General features: G+C 43.9%; 1 long non-coding RNA gene and 1 pseudogene across 1 annotated transcript; one reads left to right on the forward strand and one right to left on the reverse strand.

Moving 5' to 3' along the window:
• The first annotated feature begins 5,793 nt into the window (after positions 1–5,793).
• Positions 5,794–17,042, forward strand: LOC117074476. Its single transcript, XR_004433593.1, has 4 exons — positions 5,794–5,986; positions 10,170–10,239; positions 15,096–15,186; positions 16,707–17,042. It is a non-coding gene; the product is annotated as an uncharacterized LOC117074476 (long non-coding RNA).
• Positions 14,528–15,004, reverse strand: LOC117074475 (annotated as a pseudogene).
• Positions 17,043–18,644: the final 1,602 nt, after the last annotated feature.

Here is an 18,644-nt window from a genome sequence, read left to right on the forward strand (position 1 = left end):
TTGGCTCTGACCAGTTAATGACAGCTTTTGCTGTCTATTTCAGCTGCCATCTGACAGCATCAAATCACATCACTATTTCTACTCCAGAATCGTTCCATCTATGCCTCTCAAAATCCACGCTGATTCCTGCCTGTGCTTAGACTCACCCTTACTCCCCAGTAGTGGCTGCAGTTTCCCTTCAGCTCACCCCGCAAAGCATATCTGTATTTCTAAAGAAGCCTCCTCCAGAGGTGACCACCACTCCCCCACCAGGTGTGTGGGACCCCACCTGGTACTACCCTCTCAAGTTTACAGTGGGGGAATAGCCTACTCAGCTATATCGCATTAATACTTAATTCATTTACACCTGCCTTGCCCCAAAAGGGCTCTGCAGCTTACCTTTGTAGTGTAAGGTAAGAAAATGGTGAGCATTAACAGGGCCACACATTCAGCTATACAGTGTTCACTGCACAAGAACACCTACTGAGGGGAAAATTGGGGGCCCAAATCCAGCCCATCATCTGCCCACCCAGCCATGCAGCCTGGTACAGGCTACCCCTGCCCAGAGAGGCGTTCTTTTTCCAGTTCGCATAAGGTCTCCTGTGGGTTAGGGTGAGAGTTAAGAGTAGAATGAAAAGATAGCCAGATGCAGTGGCTCGTGCCTGTAATCCCACCACTTAGGGAGGCCGAGGGGGGCCTCTTGAGGCCACTTGAGGTCAGGAGCTCGAAACCAGCCTGGCCAGCATGGTGGAACCCTGCTTCTACTAAAAATACAAAAAATAAATAAATAAATTAGCTGGGTGTGGTGGTGTACGCCTGTAGTCCCAGCTACTTGGGAGGCTGAAGCAGGAAAATCACTTGAATCCAGGAGGTGGAGGCTGCAGTGAGCCAAGATCGTGCCACTGCACTCCAGCCTGGGCAACAGAGCAAGGATTCATCTCAAAAAAAAAAAAGAAAGAAAGAAAGAAAGGAAAAAGAGTAGAATGAAAAGAAAAAGAGAAACAAGGCAAAGCACAAAGAGTGACAAGGTCCTTAGGATGGAAAAGCCCCTGAGCGCAGACGTATTCAAATCTTTGTCCATGTGTGTCCCTCAGGAGAAAGAGAACCCTAAGTGACTTCCAAGATGAGACCCACCTTTGGGCTAAAGCAAAGAAAAAGGGGAACCATTGTTGCTCTATGGAGAAAGATAAGGAGGTCTTTCCAGAAGACATACCACACCCACAGTTTTGCAGTCTGGCTGCAGTTAGTCTCATTCCTCACCACACTGTACCTGGAGAATCTAATCAGGTAAAGCAAATGCTTATGGGGGTAAAGTCGGCACCCATCTCCTCCTCCCATGCTTCAAAGTCATCACCACTAGCTGACTCAAATATGTTTACACTGGCCAATGATTGTACCTGGGCACCAGCCCTACCCTACCAGGTAAGCCTGGAACAGCCTGTTTTCTCGGATATTTCCCTTTGCACATTCCTGTTTCTGACTCTGATATAAATTCTGTGGGTGAAAATGAGAAATGGATTCCACAACGCTACAAGACTCTCAAAACTGAAAAATAAAGATCGGTGGCAATCTCTAACCCTCTCAATCCGGGTCCCTACTTACTGGCTTCCCTACACTTGGCAAAAAACAATTAAAACATGTTTTTGCTTTAGGATCCGACAGTCAATACTGCAACAGCATGTCGCCCTGGCTTACCGACATTTTATTGACATATTGATAATTCAGAGCCATTCCAGAATTTAACTCACCAGTGGGACTAGGAAAAGATGGTGACCTCTGCTTACCGACCCAAGGAGCTCAGATTGAGAGCTTGGTGAATATTTTGCTTTGTTTAGCATGTGTAATCCCCAGGAGTAACTATTACAATAAACCAAATGAGTGTTACCTCAGGCCCACGTCTTTTAACACCCACGAGCACAAGATTATATTAACAAATGGAATCAAGAAAACCTACAAAATTTAACATCCACTTGGCAGTTGTTTCTGGAAGGTGATCTATGCCCCTCTCTCACCCCACTGGGGGGTGCCTCTGGCGTTGCGCTTGAGCTGCCTCTCCCAGGAGCACTGGGGACTAGAGAGGTTCTCACACAGGCCACCTTCCTGGAGCCTGTCCCAAGGTCTCTGTTTCTAACTCCTCGGGGTCTGCAGGCCACCCCACAGCTCTCACCTGGGTGCTTGCCACCTGCCAGCCCTCAAAAGCCCAGGGTCACCTCTGGCTGCATGACAGCCTTTTAACTTCTTCAGGTATTCTCTCAACATCTTTGAGTTTGTTTATGTATAAAATGGGAATCATATTCTCTACCTCGTAAAATTATTTTAAGGTTTAGATAACATATCTCAAGCACTTGAAGTATCTGGCACATTAACAGAACCTCAAATAGTGATAAGCATTTTTAATCTTGGAGAAACGAAAGGGTGGCATGTGGGGGTTACGAGTCTGGGTCCTGTCCTTGGCGTTCCTTCTCTGGGTCTGCTCGAATCCTAAATGATAAAGCAGAAAGTGAGCCTCTTCCTTCTGCGTGCCATCCACTGCTCTTAGCTTATGGCTTGTGTGCTGAACACCTGCAAGGAAGACTGCTTTGTATTCACATCACTGTGGGGCTAGAGGCTGAACACAGACTGGAGAAAGGTTTCCAGCTTTTGACCTGGTTAAATAGGTGAGTCTCCTGGAATAGTGTATCTTTATCAATAATGAAAGGCATTTCATACAGATAGGGCATAAGGCACACAGCCACTTTTTTTCTCCTGCTCCTAAGACAGGACAGGAAGTAACCTTTAAGAAGACACAATTTGACAGTAACACAACAAAAACATTAAAGGGTAATAGTTAAACTCCTGTCCAAACCTTCATGCTGTGTCACATAGCAGAGAGAGAAACCAAAGCTGCTGCAATTACTTAGCGGAGGAGAAACCACACAGGCACCGTGTGCAAAAGGAAGCAGAGGATACTGCCAATCAAATGTTCAGGTTGAGTCTGTCTATTGTTACCTCTGAAAATTGAGTTAGAAAAGCTTTACAAGACTTCGGAGTCGGAGTCACAATATGTACTCATTTGCAAACAAAAGTAAATACTGGAAGAGAAGCCATGCCCCTCAGTGGATCTTCACCCTCAGTCCCAAACCAAACCCACATGTAAATTGCTATGGTCGGCCGGGCGCGGTGGCTTACGCCTGTAATCCCAGCACTTTGGGAGGCCAAGGCGGGCAGATCACAAGGTCAGGAGTTCGAGACCAGACTGGTCAACATAGTGAAACCCCATCTCTACTAAAAATACAAAAAAATTGGCCAGGCATGTGGCGGGCACCTGTAATCCCACCTACAGAGGCTGAGGCAGGAGAATCGCTAGAACCCGGGAGACAGAGGTTGCAGTGAGCCGAGATCGCGTCATTGCACACCACACCAGCCGGGCGACAGTGTGAGACTTTGTCTCAAAAAAAACAAAAACGGCCGGGCGCGGTGGCTCACGTTTGTAATCCCGGCACTTTGGGAGGCCGAGGTGGGCGGATCACGAGGTCAGGAGATCGAGACCATCCTGGCTAACACGGTGACACCCCATCTCTACTATAAAAATACAAAAAATTAGCCGGTCGTGGTGGCAGGGGCCTGTAGTCCCCGTTATACTCGGGAGGCTGAGGCAGGAGAATGGCATGAACCCGGGAGGCGGAGCTTGCAGTGAGCCGAGATCGCACCACAGCACTCCAGCCTGGGCGACAGAGCGAGACTCCACCTCAAAAAAAAAAAAAAAAAAAAAAAAATCAAAACAAAACAAAACAAAAAACTGCTATGATTGCGGGCAAGATAATCCAGTAGACTCCCTCAAGTTTAGACGCATACAGACAATAAGACATTAGGGGAAGGGAGCTGGCATGTTCTGAGGCTAGAATGACATGCACATAAAATGGCCAATGGACCACAGGGTAATTGAGAGACGTGAGGTGAGGTTGACAGTAACGTGAATTGAGGAACTCACAATGACAGAAGAAGGCAGACAGGTTACACTGCCTCGAAGTCAAAGATCTTCATTCCATCTGACTCCACCATCCATGCTCATGCATGCAGTGCAGTACTCCTCTGCAGTCCAAACCATAGGAAACCCTGTCATGCATGTTAAATACCTTCCTGCATTTGACATGGAGTCTGGGATTTTCCTGAGACGCCCCCCGCAAAGGGGTGATTTGAAAATACACACTCAGAAAGTAAAGAATGGAAACCAGAGTTTAAGGGCCAAAGACAAAGAGGGAAGGGTTTAAGTGTGAAATGACTCTCTAGTCCACAGCTTAATTCCAAGGGGAGTGGTCCTCAGTAGTAATTTCTGCATAAAGTTGCAATGCTTTGTGCCCTGATCTCTGAGTGAATGTAGTCCCCATACTCTGCCCATAATTAGTTTAATGAGAATCAGGGCTCCAGCCAAGGGTAAACACCATGTGCCCAGCATGAGAAATGCTGACTGTCTCCGAGGAGGCTCAGTCCAAAACCCTGCTGCTGCAACAGTCAGTTTTCCAATCCCAGTGACAGAAACCCAGCTCAAAGGGGTATAAGCAACATAGGAAATGTATTAGCTCCTGAAAAGAGATCGATCCAGGGACTCAAACATTGTCTTTAAGGTTGCCTTTAGCTTTCCATCTCTCTGCGATTTCTCTTTGTACATTGACTTCATTTTCTCCAGATGATGAAAGTGTCCTCCGTGCCCCTGCACCACTGGAGAAGATGGCTGGGAGCAGCTCCAAGCCATCCTTACAGCATATTATCCAAGAAGAGGGCAGAACTGCTCTCCTCTGGCTGCCACATCAATGCGTGAAGCAGGCTCTGATTGGCTGTGCTTGAGTCATGTGCCCAGCTCTGTGCCAATCACTGTGACAAGGGCTAGAGGACTACTCCTATTGGCTAGACTAAAGACAGGGCACCCTCCCTGCATTGCGGGAGGTGAGGTCGGCCCCACCTGAACCACACAGAATGGGTTCGAGGAAGGAAAGTGTGGTTTTATTTCCAAGAGAAGTGGGAGGTAAGTTGGGCAGGCAAAAACAACAAATGTCCTTTGCTTCTGGCAGATAGGAGAGCTCCGTTTTGGAGAGGGATAAATTGACACAGTTAGATCCTCTCTCTGCTAGGATAAATTCTAGACATTCAGAAAGAGGGCAAATCTATTGGCCTTAAGTTGAAATCCAGATTCCATGAAAAGCACTGAACCCTCTCCTCACCCCCACCACCTTGGAAGCACTGGGACGCAGCAATGTTGGGAGGATGGGATTCTGTGCCACTGAGGGATGGCTCGCAGGTAAGGTGGCTATGTCTCTTCCTCACATCCGTGAAGAGGCAAAATAAAAAATAAATTGGAAGCACTAAATAGCCTATCTTCCTGACCAGGGCCCTCCTCCATTCTGCTGGCACAAGTGCATTCCCAGCTCCTGAACCCACAGGCTCTCTCTCCTTGTGGGTTGAGCAATGTCTGTATTTACTAAACAGGCCCAGTGAAGCAGTACATTCCTTCCAGACCCAGCACAGCCTCAGGCACAAAAGAGGTCCTTAATAAATGTTTGTTGAGGTCTTTTCCCAGCAGATGAAAGTAAATAATTTGGGAAGAATTTGGAAGAAACGTGACCTGGCCTCCCCTTTGGTAGTTTTTTCCTTTAGCTGGTGAAAGCTCCTTAAAGGACCTGGATGGGCTGTTCCAGAAGACACTCACAAATGTAAACAGAGACAAATGCCCACAGCCCATGCACACCTGTTTCCCCCTGTTAATACTTAACAGTTAGTAGCTGTTAAGTATTTGATTACTCCTTTCCTACAGAAAAGCATTCCAAACCCAAAGGGAATATGGCTCATTTATTTGCTGAGTGGGACTGGAGGCCCACAGCCGCAGAAGATCCTGGCCCCACAGCAGCTAGAGAGTAAGCTCAGAGTGCTGTCAGTTCTCTCCTGCTGCCTCTCGCCATGATGGCGTAGTGGAAAAATGGTCAACAAGGCTGTTTCCTACTGTGTCCTAAATGCCCATCATGAGAAGTCCCAGGTAAGTCCAGAAAAATATTTATATTGTGGTGTTATGGCTGAATTGTGTCTCCAAATTCATATATTGAAATCCTAAACCCCAATACGTCAGAACATGACTCAACAGGCATACCTTGGAAATATTGTTGGTTCAGTTTCAGCCACTGCAATAAAACAAATATCACCATGAAGCCAGTCACACACATTTTTTTTTTGTTTTGTTTTGCAGTGCATGTAAAGGTTATGTTTATATTATGCTATAGTTTACTATGTGTGCAACAGCATTATGTCTAGGAAAAAAATGAACATACCTTAATTAAAAGATACTTTATTACTAAAAAGTGCTAATGATCATCTGAGCTGTCAGGGAGTTGTAATCTTTTTGCTGGTGGAAGATCTTGCCACGATATTGATGACTGCTGACTGATCGCAGTCATAGTTGCTGAAAGCTGGGCTGTAACAATTTCTTAAAATAAGACAGTGAAGTTTGTCTCATTGATTGACTCTTCCTGTCACGAAAGTTTTCTCTGTAGCATGAGATGCTGTTTGATACCATTTTATTTTATTTTTTGGAGACAATGTCTCACTCTATCGCCCAGACTGGAGTGCAATGGTGTGATCTTGGCTCACTGCAACCTCCACTTCCAGGTTCAGGTGATTCTCCTGCCTCAGCCTCCGGAGTAGCTGGGACTACAGGCACGTACCAGCACACCCGGCTAATTTTTGTATTTTTAGTAGAGACAGGGTTTTGCTATGTTGGCCAGGCTGGTCTCGAACTCCTGACCTTGTGATCCGCCCACCTCGGCCTCCCAAAGTGCTGGGATTACAGGCGTGAGCCACCGCACCCGGCTTTGATACCATTTTAACCAGAACGTCTTTCAAAATTGGTCTCAATTGAAAGAAATTGAGGAAGACACCAAAAAAAATGGAAAAAATATTCCATGTTCATGGATTGGAAGAATCAATATTGTTAAAATGTCCATACTGCCCCCAAAAATCTACAGATTTAATGCAATTCCTACCAAAATACCAATGGCATTCTTTACAGAAATGGAAAAAAACAATCCTAAATATATTGAACCACAAAAGACCCAGAATAGCCAAAGCTATCCTAAGCAAAAAGAATAAAACTAAAGGAATCACACTACCTGACTTCAAATTATACTGCAGAGCTATAGTAACTGAAACAGCAAGGTACTGGCATAAAAACAGACACATAGACCAATGGAACAGAATAGAGAACCCAGAAACAAATCCACACACCTACAGTGAACTCATTTTTGACAAGATGCCAAGAACATATACTGGGGAAAAGACAGGCTCTTCCATAAGTGATGCTGCAAAAACTAGATATCCATATGCAGATGAATGAAACTAGACCCCTATCTCTCACCATATCCACAAATCAAATCAAAATGGATTAAAGGTTTAAATTTAAGACCTCAAACTATGAAACTACTATAGGAAAACATTGGGGAAAATCTCTAGGACATTGGTCTGAGCAAAAATTCCTTGAGCAATATCCCACAAACTCAGGCAACCAAAGCAAAAATGGACAAGTAGGATCACATCAAGTTAAAAAGCTTCTGCAGAGCAAATACAGTCAACGAAGTGAAGAGACAACCCACAGAATGGGAGAAAATATTTGCAAACTACCCATCCCACAAGGATTAATAACCAGAATACCTAAGGAGCTCAAATAACTCTATAGGGAAAAAAACTTATAATCCAATAAAAAGTGAGCCAAAGATCTGAATAGACATTTCTCAAAAGAAGACATACAAATGGCAAACAGGCATATGAAAAGGTGCTCGATATCACTGAGTATCAGAGAAATGCAAATCAAAACTACAATGAGATATCCTCTCACCCAGTTAAAATGGTTTATATCCAAAAGAAGGCAATAACAAATGCTGACAAGGACATGGAGAAAAGGGAACCCTATATGCTGTTGATGGGAATGTAAGTACAACCACCATGGAGAACAGTTTGGAGGTTCCTGAAAAAACTAAAAATTTAGCTACCATATGATCCAGCAATCCTATTGAAAGTAAACCCCAAAGAAAGGAAATCAGTACGTTGAAGAGATATCTGCACTCCTATGTTTGTTGCAGCACTGTTTATAATAGCTGAGATTTAGAAGCAACCTAAGTGTCCATCAACAGATGAATGAATAAAGAAAATGTGGGGCTGGGCACAGTGGCTCATGCCTGTAATCCCAGCACTTTGGGAGGCCGAGGCAGGTGGATCATGAGGTCAGGAGTTCAAGACCAGCCTGGCCAAGATAGTGAAACCCTGTCTGTACTGAAATTACAAAAAAATTAACCAGGCATGGTGACGGATGCCTGTAATCCCAGCTACTTGGAAGGCTGAGGCAAAGAATTGCTTGAACCCAGGAGGCAGAGGTTTCAGTGAACCAAGATCATGCCACTGCACTCTAGTGTGGGTGACAGAGAAAGACTATCTCAAAAAAATAAAAAATAAATAATAAATGTAGTATATACACATATAGAGTACTATTCAGCCATAAAAGAAAAGAGTGAGATCCAGTCGTTTGCAATAATATGGATAGAACTGGAGATTATTATGTTAAATGAAATCAGCCAGGCACAGAAAGACAAACATTGTATCTTCTCACTTATCTGTGGGGTCTAAAAATCAAAACAATTGAACTCATGGACACAGAGAGTAGGATGGTTACTAGCTGGGAAGGGTGTTAGGAAACTCGAGGGGAGGTGCGGATGGTTGATAAGTATTTAATACAAAAAACAGAATGAATAAGACTTACTATTTTATAGCACCATAGGATGAGAATAGTCAATAATAACTTAATTGTACATTTTTTTATTTTTATTTTTATTTTTTTTTGAGACAGAGTTTCACTCTTGTTACCCAGACTGGAGTGCAATGGTGTGATCTTGGCTCACTGCAACCTCTGCCTCCCGGGTTCAAGTGATTCTCCTGCCTCAGCCTCCCAAGTAGCTGGGATTACAGGCATGCGCCACCATGCCCAGCTCATTTTGTGTTTTTAGTAGAGATAGGGTTTCTCCATGTTGGTCAGGCTGGTCTAGAAGTCCTGACCTCAGGTGATCCACCTGCCTCAGCCTCCCAAAGTGTTGGGATTATAGGCGTGAGCCACTGTGCCCGGCTGCACTGTACATTTTTAAATAACATAAAGAGTGTTATTGGATTGTTTTGGTAATTCAAAGGATAAATTCTTGAGGGCATGTGTTAGGAATAAGGCTCAAAATCCTAAGGAAATCGAACACTCAAACAAAGGATTCTTAGCAAAGCAATTTTACTTCTGTGCAGAGGGGTGGCTCCTTGGCCAGTCGCCATGTGTGCACATCTGAACAAAGGGGCATGAGAGCCTTTATTCCTGATATAAGTCCTGCCCCTGTACACTTTCCTCATTGGCCGGGGTTGGGTCGTACAATCTAAACTAATCCCAGTTGGCTAAACATTTGATTTTTTTTAGATAGGAAGGGCACGTAAAAGAAAGTAGAGAGGAAGGGCAAGGGTGTCTGTAATGAGCTAGAAAGTTAGTCCTCTTTCCAAATAAGGAAAGGAATGTGAGCTGGTACTGATAACGATTGGTACTGTGGCATGCCTGTGTACCTAACAAAGGCAAAAAGGAAAAAAGGAGAAAAAAAAAGGTGGGGGGTAACTATGAATTAAAGAATAAAAGAGTGATCAGATTATTTGAAGAGAAACCTCATCATATCCCACAGATGAAAAAAAAAATTGGACACAATCCTCTCAAACCCTGTCACTGCTTTAGGTTTATGTAATATTCTAAAACCTTTGTGGTCATTTTAACAATGGTCACAGCATCTTCACCAGGAGTGAACTTCATCTAAAAAAAAAAAACAAAAAAACACTTTCTTGGCTCATCCATGATAAGCAACTCCTCATCCATTCAAGTTTTATCATAAAATTGCAGCAATTCAAAATGTCAACCTGGAGGAAAAAAAATGAGGCAAAATTAATATAAGTAGAGAGTTTATTAGGTCAAGTTTGAGGACTGCAACACAGGAGCATAGAATCAAGTTGCCCTGAACATATGCTCTAATTAGCAGCAGGTATAAGTGGGTTTTTAAAGGAAAAAAGAAGAGCAAGTTCCAAAGGTGTTTACCAAGAATTTACATTAAAATAACATAAGCTATTCATTGGCTATACATTGTCCTTTGTATCACAAATTCCAGGAACAAGAAGATCATGGGTGAGGCAGCGGCTCAGAAACAACTGTCTTTCAACAATTACCCCCAGGCGTGGGTAGGTGTTAAGTCTTTCTGGTCTGAGCTGTTTTTCTTTTCTCAAGTTACATCTTCAGGTTCCACTTCTAATTCTAGTTTTCTTGCTATTTCTACCATATCTGCAATTACTTCTTCCACTGAAGTCTTAAGCTCCTCAATGTCAACCATGAGGGTTGGAATCAACTTCTTCCAAACTCCTGCTAATGTTGATATTTTGACCTCCTCCCATGAATCACAAATGTCCTTAATGACATCTAGAATGGTGAATCCTTTTCAGAAGATTTTCAATTTTACTTTGCCCAGATCCATCAGAGGAATCACTATCTGGGGCAGCTATAGCCTTACAAAATGTATTTCTTAAATTACAAGAAGACTTGAAAGTCAAAATTACTCCTTGATCAATGGGCTGCAGAATGGATGTTGTGTTAGCAGACATAAAAACATTAATCTCCTTGTATATCTCTATCAGAGATCTTGAATGTCAAAGTACACTGTCAATAAATGGTGATATTTGGAAAGAAATCTTTTTTTTCTGAGCAGTAGGTCGCAACAGTGGGCTTAATATACAACTGGCCCTTGAACAACACAGATTTGAACTATGCAGGTTCACTTATCCATGGATTTTTTTCAGTAAAAGTTACACTGAGCGTGCCTGCCTCTTCTGCCTCACTTTCCACCTCTGCCACCTCTTCCACTTTGCCACCTCTGAGACAGCAAGATCAACCTTTCCTCTTCCTCCTTCTCAGCCTACTTAACATGAAGACAGCAAGGATGAAGACCTTTATGATGATCCACTTCCATCTTTATGAATAATAAACACATTTTCTCTTTCTTATTATGTTCTTACTAACATTTTATTTTCTCTAGCTTGCTCTGTTGTAAGAATGCAGTATATAACACATACAACATACAAAATATGTATTATCGACTGTTTACATCATTGGTAAGACTTCTGGTCAACAGTAAACTATCAGTACTTAGGTTTGGGGGAGTCAAAAGTTATCCACAAATTTTGACTGTGGTGGGGGTCAGTGTCCCTAACCTCTGGATTGTTCATGGGTCAACTGTATTCAGTAAACCATGCTGTAAATAAATATGCTGTCATCCAGGCTTTGTTGTCCAATTTCTAGAGCATAGGCCGAGTAGAATAGCATAATTCTCAAAGGCCCTAGGACTTCTGGAATGGTAAATAAGCATTGACTTTAACTTAAAGTCACTAGCTGCTTAGTCATTAAGGGCTTAACAAGAGAATCAGCCCGTCCTTTGAAACTTTGAAGCCAGGCATTGACTTCTCCTTTCCAGCTATGAAGTTCTAGATGGTATCTTCTAATATAAGACTCTTTCATCTATATTGAAAATCTGTTGTTTAACACAGGCTCCTTCATCAATAATCTTAGCCAGATCTTCTGGATAAGTTGCTGCAGCTTCTACATCAGCACTTGCTGCTTCACCTTGAACTTTTACGTTTTAGAGATGGCTTCCTTCCTGAAATCTCATGAAACAACCTCTGCTAGCTTCAGACTTTTCTTCTGCATCTTCCTCAGCTCTCTTAGCCTTCACAGAATGGAAGAGAGTTAGGACCTTGCTGTACATTAGGCTTTGGCTTAAGGGAATGTTGTAACTGGTTTGATCCTCTATGCAGGCCCCTCAAACTTTCTCCATATCGGCAATAAGGCTGTTTGGCTTTTTTTTTTTTTTTTTTTGAGATGGAGTCTCACTCTGTTGCCCAGGCTGGAGTGCAGTGGCGTGATCTTGGCTCACTGCAACCTCCTCTACCCGGGTTCAAGTGATTCTCCCGCCTCAGCCTCCCAAGTAGCTGGGATTACAGGCTGGAGTGCAATGGCATGATCTTGGCTCACTGCAACCTCCTCTACCCAGGTTCAAGTGATTCTCCTGCCTCAGACTCTTAAGTAGCTGGGATTACAGGCATGTGCCACCATGCCCAGCTAATTTCGTATTTTTAGTAGAGATGGAGTTTCTCCATGTTGGTCAGGCTGGTCTCGAACTCCTGACCTGCCGTTGTGCCCAGCTAATTTTTTTGTATTTTTAGTAGAGACGGAGTTTCACCATGTTGACCAGGCTGGTCTTGAACTCCTAACCTCATGATCCACCCACCTCAGCCTCCCAAAATACTGGGATTACAGGTGTGAGCCACCACATCTGGCGACTGTTTTGCTTTCTTATAATTTGTGTGTTCACTAGAGTAGCACTTTTAATTTCCTTCAAGAACTTTTCCTTTGCACTCACAACTTGGTTAACTGTTTGGCACAAGAGGCCTAGCTTTTGGCCTATCTCAACTTTTGACATGCCTTCCTTCTAGTTTTTGGTGGAAAGAGACATGCAACTCTTCCTTTCACTTGAACACTTAGAGGTCATATTAGGATTACTAATTGGCCTAGTTTCAATAATATTGTGTCTCAGGGAACAGGGAGGCCCAAGGAGAGGGAGAGACTGGGGAACAGCCAATCAGTGGACCAATCAGAACACACAAATTCATCAATAAGTTTGCCATTTTATATAGGTACAGTCCATGGCACCCCAAAACAATTATAATAGTAACATCAAGTATCACTTATCACAGATTATCATAACAGAAATAATAATGAACAAGTCTGAAATATTATGAGAATTACCAAAATGTGACACAAAGCCATGAAGTGAGCACATGTATTTGGAAAAATGATGCCAATAGACTTGCTCAATGCTGGTTGCCACAAACCCTCAATTTGTGAAAAATGCAGTTTCTGTGAAGCATAATAAAGCCAAGTAAAATAATACAAATAAAATATGTCTGTATTTGGAGATAGGGTCTTCTAAGAGGTAATGAAGTTAAAATGAGGTCATTTGGGTGGAACCTAATTCCATATGACTGGTGTCCTTACAGGAAGAGGAGACTAGGACACGGACACACATCAAGAAAGATCATGGGAAGACACAGAGAGAAGGTGGCTGTCTGTAAGCCAAAGAGAGAGGCCTCACAAGAAACCAACCCTGCTGACACCGTAATCTCAGGCTTCTGGCCTCATGAACTGTGAAAAAAAAAAAATTAATTTATGTTGTTTAAACCACACAGTCTGTGGAATTTTATTACGGCAATCCTAAAAACTAATACATGTGCTTTACAATTTACAAAGCTTTTTCTCATAAACTCACTTAAATGTCAAAACAATCCAGTTGCATAGAGTATTATCCCCATTTTACTGAGGAAACAGACTCAGAAACTAATAGCCTAACATCCCAGTGTTCATGCGTGGCAGATCTTGGCTTGGCTCGGAGACTTTTTGACTCCAGATCCCAGGTTCTTTCAAATGGACTCTGTTTCCTATTTGCAAAGTGCTTAGCACCATCATTTTCATGTTTTTCTGTCCATCAGCCATTTACAGGCAGGCTACAATCTGTTCCCTTAGTCTGGAGAGTGGCTGAGTGATGTGCTTAGGCTTACACAATGAGTTGGTGGCAGGAATGGCATTAAAGTGGCTCCTGAAATTCTGGGTCATTTTAAAGTGATGATTTCTTATTTTTCCTGTTCACTCAGCCAAATTCAAAGAGCCAAGAATTTCTGAGTAGCTTTGTTCCTGGTGCAGAACAGCCCCACCTCTAATGTCTACTTCAGGTGAGCCTGCCGCAGGTGAGCCAGGAATTCAAACGCTGAGAGCACCTGAAGAATCTAAGTTGTTTACAGGCCTCACTGCAGGGTTTGGCTCTTAAGGAGCTGTTTTTGACCCTTAAGGAGCTGCTTTTAACTGTCATCACCTACTGGGAGGAGAATTGACCAGGGAACTGAGTTCATCTGTGGTTTGCTTTCAACTTAAAATAGTCGTATCTTTTCCTGAGAATATTGATTGAAAAGTTGATATCAAAATAAGCAAAGGAGCTACACTAGCAAATTTCAGTGAATGAGGCTTTTTCCTCTTTGGGGGAAGGCGAAAGTGCATGATAGGTTAGTGAGCAAGATTTTTAAATGATTTTCTTACTTAGTGCACAAACAGCAGGAATAGATACCAGAATACATGAGAGAGGAAATTGTACCCACCATCCTCCCACCCCATTTTTTCCCTTTTTTGGTGTGTTTTTCTTTATCCAGATGTACATATAGTTTTTACCATTGCACTCATGGCAGAGATGAGATTTTGTATTTTCACTGAACATCATTAATATAACCATATTTCCACGTCACCACATAATCCTCATGAATTTATATATATATATCCTCACGATTATATATATATAATCCTGATGATTATATATATTTTATTTATTTATTTATTTACTTTTTTTTGAGACGTGTGCGTTTATTAGCTGAGCCACTACTTGAGGGGGATGAAGCAGGAGGAGTGGGTGGCCCTGAAGCCGGGCCGGCTGTGCTTCACGGGCTTGTAGGTAATGGAGAACTCGCCCAGGTAGTGGCTGATCATCTCCGGCTTGATCTCCACCTGGTTGAAGGTCCGTTGTAGACGCCCACCATGCTGCCCACCATCTCGGGCAGGATGATCATGACCCGCAGGTGAGTCTTCACCACTTCCGGCTTCTCCATGGGCGGTCCCTCCTTCTTGGCCTTGCGCAGGCCTTTTAACAGCAAATGCTGCTTCCGCCGCAGGCCGGGTTTCAGCCGCAGCCGCTGGCGCGCACTGTACAGCTGTGTTAGCTGCTCGTAGGACGTGTCCAGCAGCTGCTCGAGGTCCACTCCGCGGTAGGTGAACTTGCGGAAGGTCCGCTTCTTCTTCTGCTCTACCTCTGCCATCTTGCCGGATCCTCAGAAAAATGATTTATATTTTTTAATGGCTACCTAATATTACTTGAAATGATGGAACCATCGTTTGTGCAACCAATCCCTTTCCCTTAGTCATTTAGGTTGTTTACAATTTTTCGCTTCAGGTGATACATCCTCTTCGCAGACTTCAGAAAAACAGCAGATTTGTGATTTAACTGGGAGTTTTCTGGGATCAAACAGTGGCGTCGTTTACAGGTAGGTTGCCGAGCGGCCATGGTAACTGATGGAGCAGTCACTATGGTGGTCAGTAGGACTGAGTGAGAAGGGTACCCTGGGAGCCTGGAAGCCTGGGAGACAGCAGGGCCGCAGTCGTCCGTTTCCCACCCAGTCTTTCCTGTCTCTCAGGGACCCCTGGCAGTTGCTCAGCTGGTGCTAAATTGAGAAGCAGCCTGTGAACATGAAGGGTATATGGCAGAGGATCCCAATTTGGCTTCTGCAAGAAGTAGAACAATGAGCTACCTGGGGAGGCCCTGTGCCTCCGACTCTTGCTGCTCCTTGGAGCTTCGGGTCTCCGAGAATAAACACCCAGTGTACTCTGGGGACCTAACCGCTAATCCCAGGAGCTGAGGTAAAGAGAAATAGTGTGTTTTGCTTGTTTCATCAAGCTGAAGTCTGGGTCACCTGATCCAGGCTTATTTTCTGCTCCTCTGCAACTTCTGCCTGAGGGGACAGGCAGTCGCAGCCTATACACAGCCCGGGCACAGCCCTCCAGGTCCTACTGGGGCCAGAAATTCCTTCTGGCTTTAGACTCCTCATCCTGGTGCTTCTTGCCTGAGCCCTTTGGGAAAGGCACCCTGTAGATGAGAATTGCTGACAGTTTGAGGGAGTGAAAACGTGCAGGAAGGCAGAGGATGTTCCCGTTGCGTTTAAGGTCAGCTGTGTTTGGAGAGGATTCAAAATGCAAGCGTACTAATACAGTCACTGGAGGCCAAGTTAATTTATTGCCTCCTGGTTACAGCATCAGTCCCGCCCCTTAGAACAAGTTGAATTTTGGAGTCTAGTGGCCAGGCAGAATCCTATGGAACCTTCTCCAGCATCCTCTTCATGGTCAATCTCAAGGTCACTCAGGGCTTGTCTTGACTAGTAATAATAAAAGAAGCCAGTACTTATAGAGTCTTTCTTGCTTAGTACTCTACAAAATGCTTTACATATGATATCTCAAATAATCCTCACAAGAACCTTGTAAAGAAAGGATTATTGCTGCCTCCATTCTATAAATGAGAAAACTAAGGTTCAGAAAGGTCAAGTAACCCCAAGTCACAGAGCTGGTAAGTGGCACGAATAAAAACTCAGATTTGGGCAGGCTTATGTGTACACGCTCCCTATGAGGGATCCTGCCACCTGCCAGCCTAGCCACAACCAAAGGAAAATAATAGCTCAACCCTTCATCAATGCAAGGCACTTTGCTAAGGTGTTTGCTTGCATTATTCTAACTCTTGAATGAGGAAACTGAATCAGAGATTCATTCATTTCCCCAAAGTCACACAGCTAGTATGACAGAGGCTATTTTCCTCTAAAATCTAATTTCTCCTTCTTGTACAGTAATAGACCCTCATTTTTAGCTGAGCATGTGGCCTTCTGGAGTTATGACTACATTCTCCAGACTGTTGAAGCTAGGTGTCCTTGTGACTAAATCGTGGGCAATAGGATGTAAGCAAAAGCGGAATGCGCGGCTTCCTGGAACTCTCAGCCTTCTCTCCGCTGCGGAAATGCAGACATGACAGCTTGAGCCAGAGGGTGCCAGCCAGTGCCATGATGTGATCAAGGCCATCAACAGCAGAGCCGCAGGGGAGCAGGAGCTTTGGTCCCTGAGAACACACTGGAGCTAACTTGGGAATCTTGAGTTGGCCATCTCCAAAATTTTACATGAAAGAGAAAAGTAAACATCTAACTTGCTTAAGCTGCTATTGTTTTGGGGTTTGTCATTTATAGCCAAACCTAATCCTCATTAAAATAGTGGTGGAACTGGAATTTGAACCAGTTTACTCCCAAGACCAAACTTAACCTCTTTGATGTGCTATTTCTACTGTAAAACTCTATGCCCACACCAGTTCATCTTTAAAAAAAAAAAAAAAAAAATTATTTTCTCACATTTCTAGAGGCTATATCCAATATCAATATGCCACCGGGGTTGGTTTCTGATGAGGGCTGTCTTCCCTCGTGGTTGGCTGCCTTCTGGCTGCGTCTTCATATGGCCTCTTGGCTATGCTTGTGTGGAGAGAAGGTTCCCTGGTGTCTTGTCCTCATGAGGACAACGGTCCTTTGGGATAAGGCCTCGCCCTTATGACATCACTGAACCCTATTACTTTCTTATAGACCTTATGTTTACTGGTTTATTATAAAGGATACAGATGAAGAGACACAGAGTGTGATTTGGGGGTAGGAGCATGGAGCTTCTGTGTCCTCTCAGGGTGCACCACCCTCCATGTGTTCAGCTATCTGGAAGCTCCTGGTTCATCTTATTACCAGTGTCTTCCGTTCCCTTCCTTTGAGGAGTCAGTCAATATGTCCCAAGTGCTAGGCTCTGTGCGAGGGAATAAACCAAAAATATAAATATGAATGAGGCGTGGTTAGTGCCCTTGAGGAGCTGGCAGTCCATCTTGGAAGACAGATGGCTAAGCTAATAAGTGAAAGACAATGCAGTGAATCGTGTAATAGAGACATGGGCGCAATGTTGTGGGAGCCCAGAGGAGTGGCTCACTGCCCGGGGGTCCGGGAAGGTTTTGCCGAGAGTACAGCATACAATGTGGACATGCCAAGTGGCTGCTAGAGTATGAAGTGTATTTGCTTCTCAGTCACCAGCACATTTAAACCACGGTCCTCCGAAGAGTCTCGCTTGTCTAGAACATAGCCTACTCTCCTTACCCTAGAATTTTAGACTCTAATTCTTCAGCACCAGAGACCCCTAGTGTCAGCCCCTTAGGAATCCAGACTTTTTCTTCTTGCTGGACCCAAGGCCATGAAGAAAAAAGTGTGTGGGATCCCAAAGTTCAGCTGCCTCACGACAAGGAAGAAAATGGAAGCAGGAAGCCGGAAGGCCACTATCAGCAGGGCTAGACAAATAAAGATTCCTCCGCATAGCTGCGAAAGCCAGAATGAGTTGTAATTTGTGCTTGGAAATGGTGTTTCCAGTGTGACCTTTCTACCTGCTCTTCTAACAGTGGAGCTGCTGTCACTTTATAAAACCCAGTCCTGGCTTTCCCTGATTAGAGCCAATTAGAATGACCCCAAGAGGGCAGCCAGGGCTGCTTCCCTGCTAATGAGGGCAGCTGATGTGTTGGCGTCAGTTTATTTGCCCGGTGATGAGGAGATGGGAAAGCCTATCCCACCAAGCGGTCCCTTTCTTTCTCCTCCCAGTGCCTCCGGTAAGTCTATCAACTATTCTGAGCACCAGCTTTCAATAAAGGGATGAGATCTAGTGGGGGAAGAGACTATCTCCTGGGTAATGAGGCCAAGCAACACTTCTCCTTACTCAGCATATATTCATTAAGCAACTACTATGTGCCAGATGTGGTGCCAGGGGTCACACATAATAATACGATACAGGCAGCGGCAAATTTACCATGAAGTTAATAAAACTTAAGCTTTAGGGCCGCCCATTAGGACAAGCTCCGAAGGAGACCCTAGTAATGTGTTTGTGGCGATCACATGTT

The sequence above is a fragment of the Trachypithecus francoisi genome, unplaced genomic scaffold (assembly GCF_009764315.1).
Source record: "Trachypithecus francoisi isolate TF-2019V2 unplaced genomic scaffold, Tfra_2.0 Lachesis_group5, whole genome shotgun sequence".
In the NCBI taxonomy this organism is placed as follows: domain Eukaryota; kingdom Metazoa; phylum Chordata; class Mammalia; order Primates; family Cercopithecidae; genus Trachypithecus; species Trachypithecus francoisi.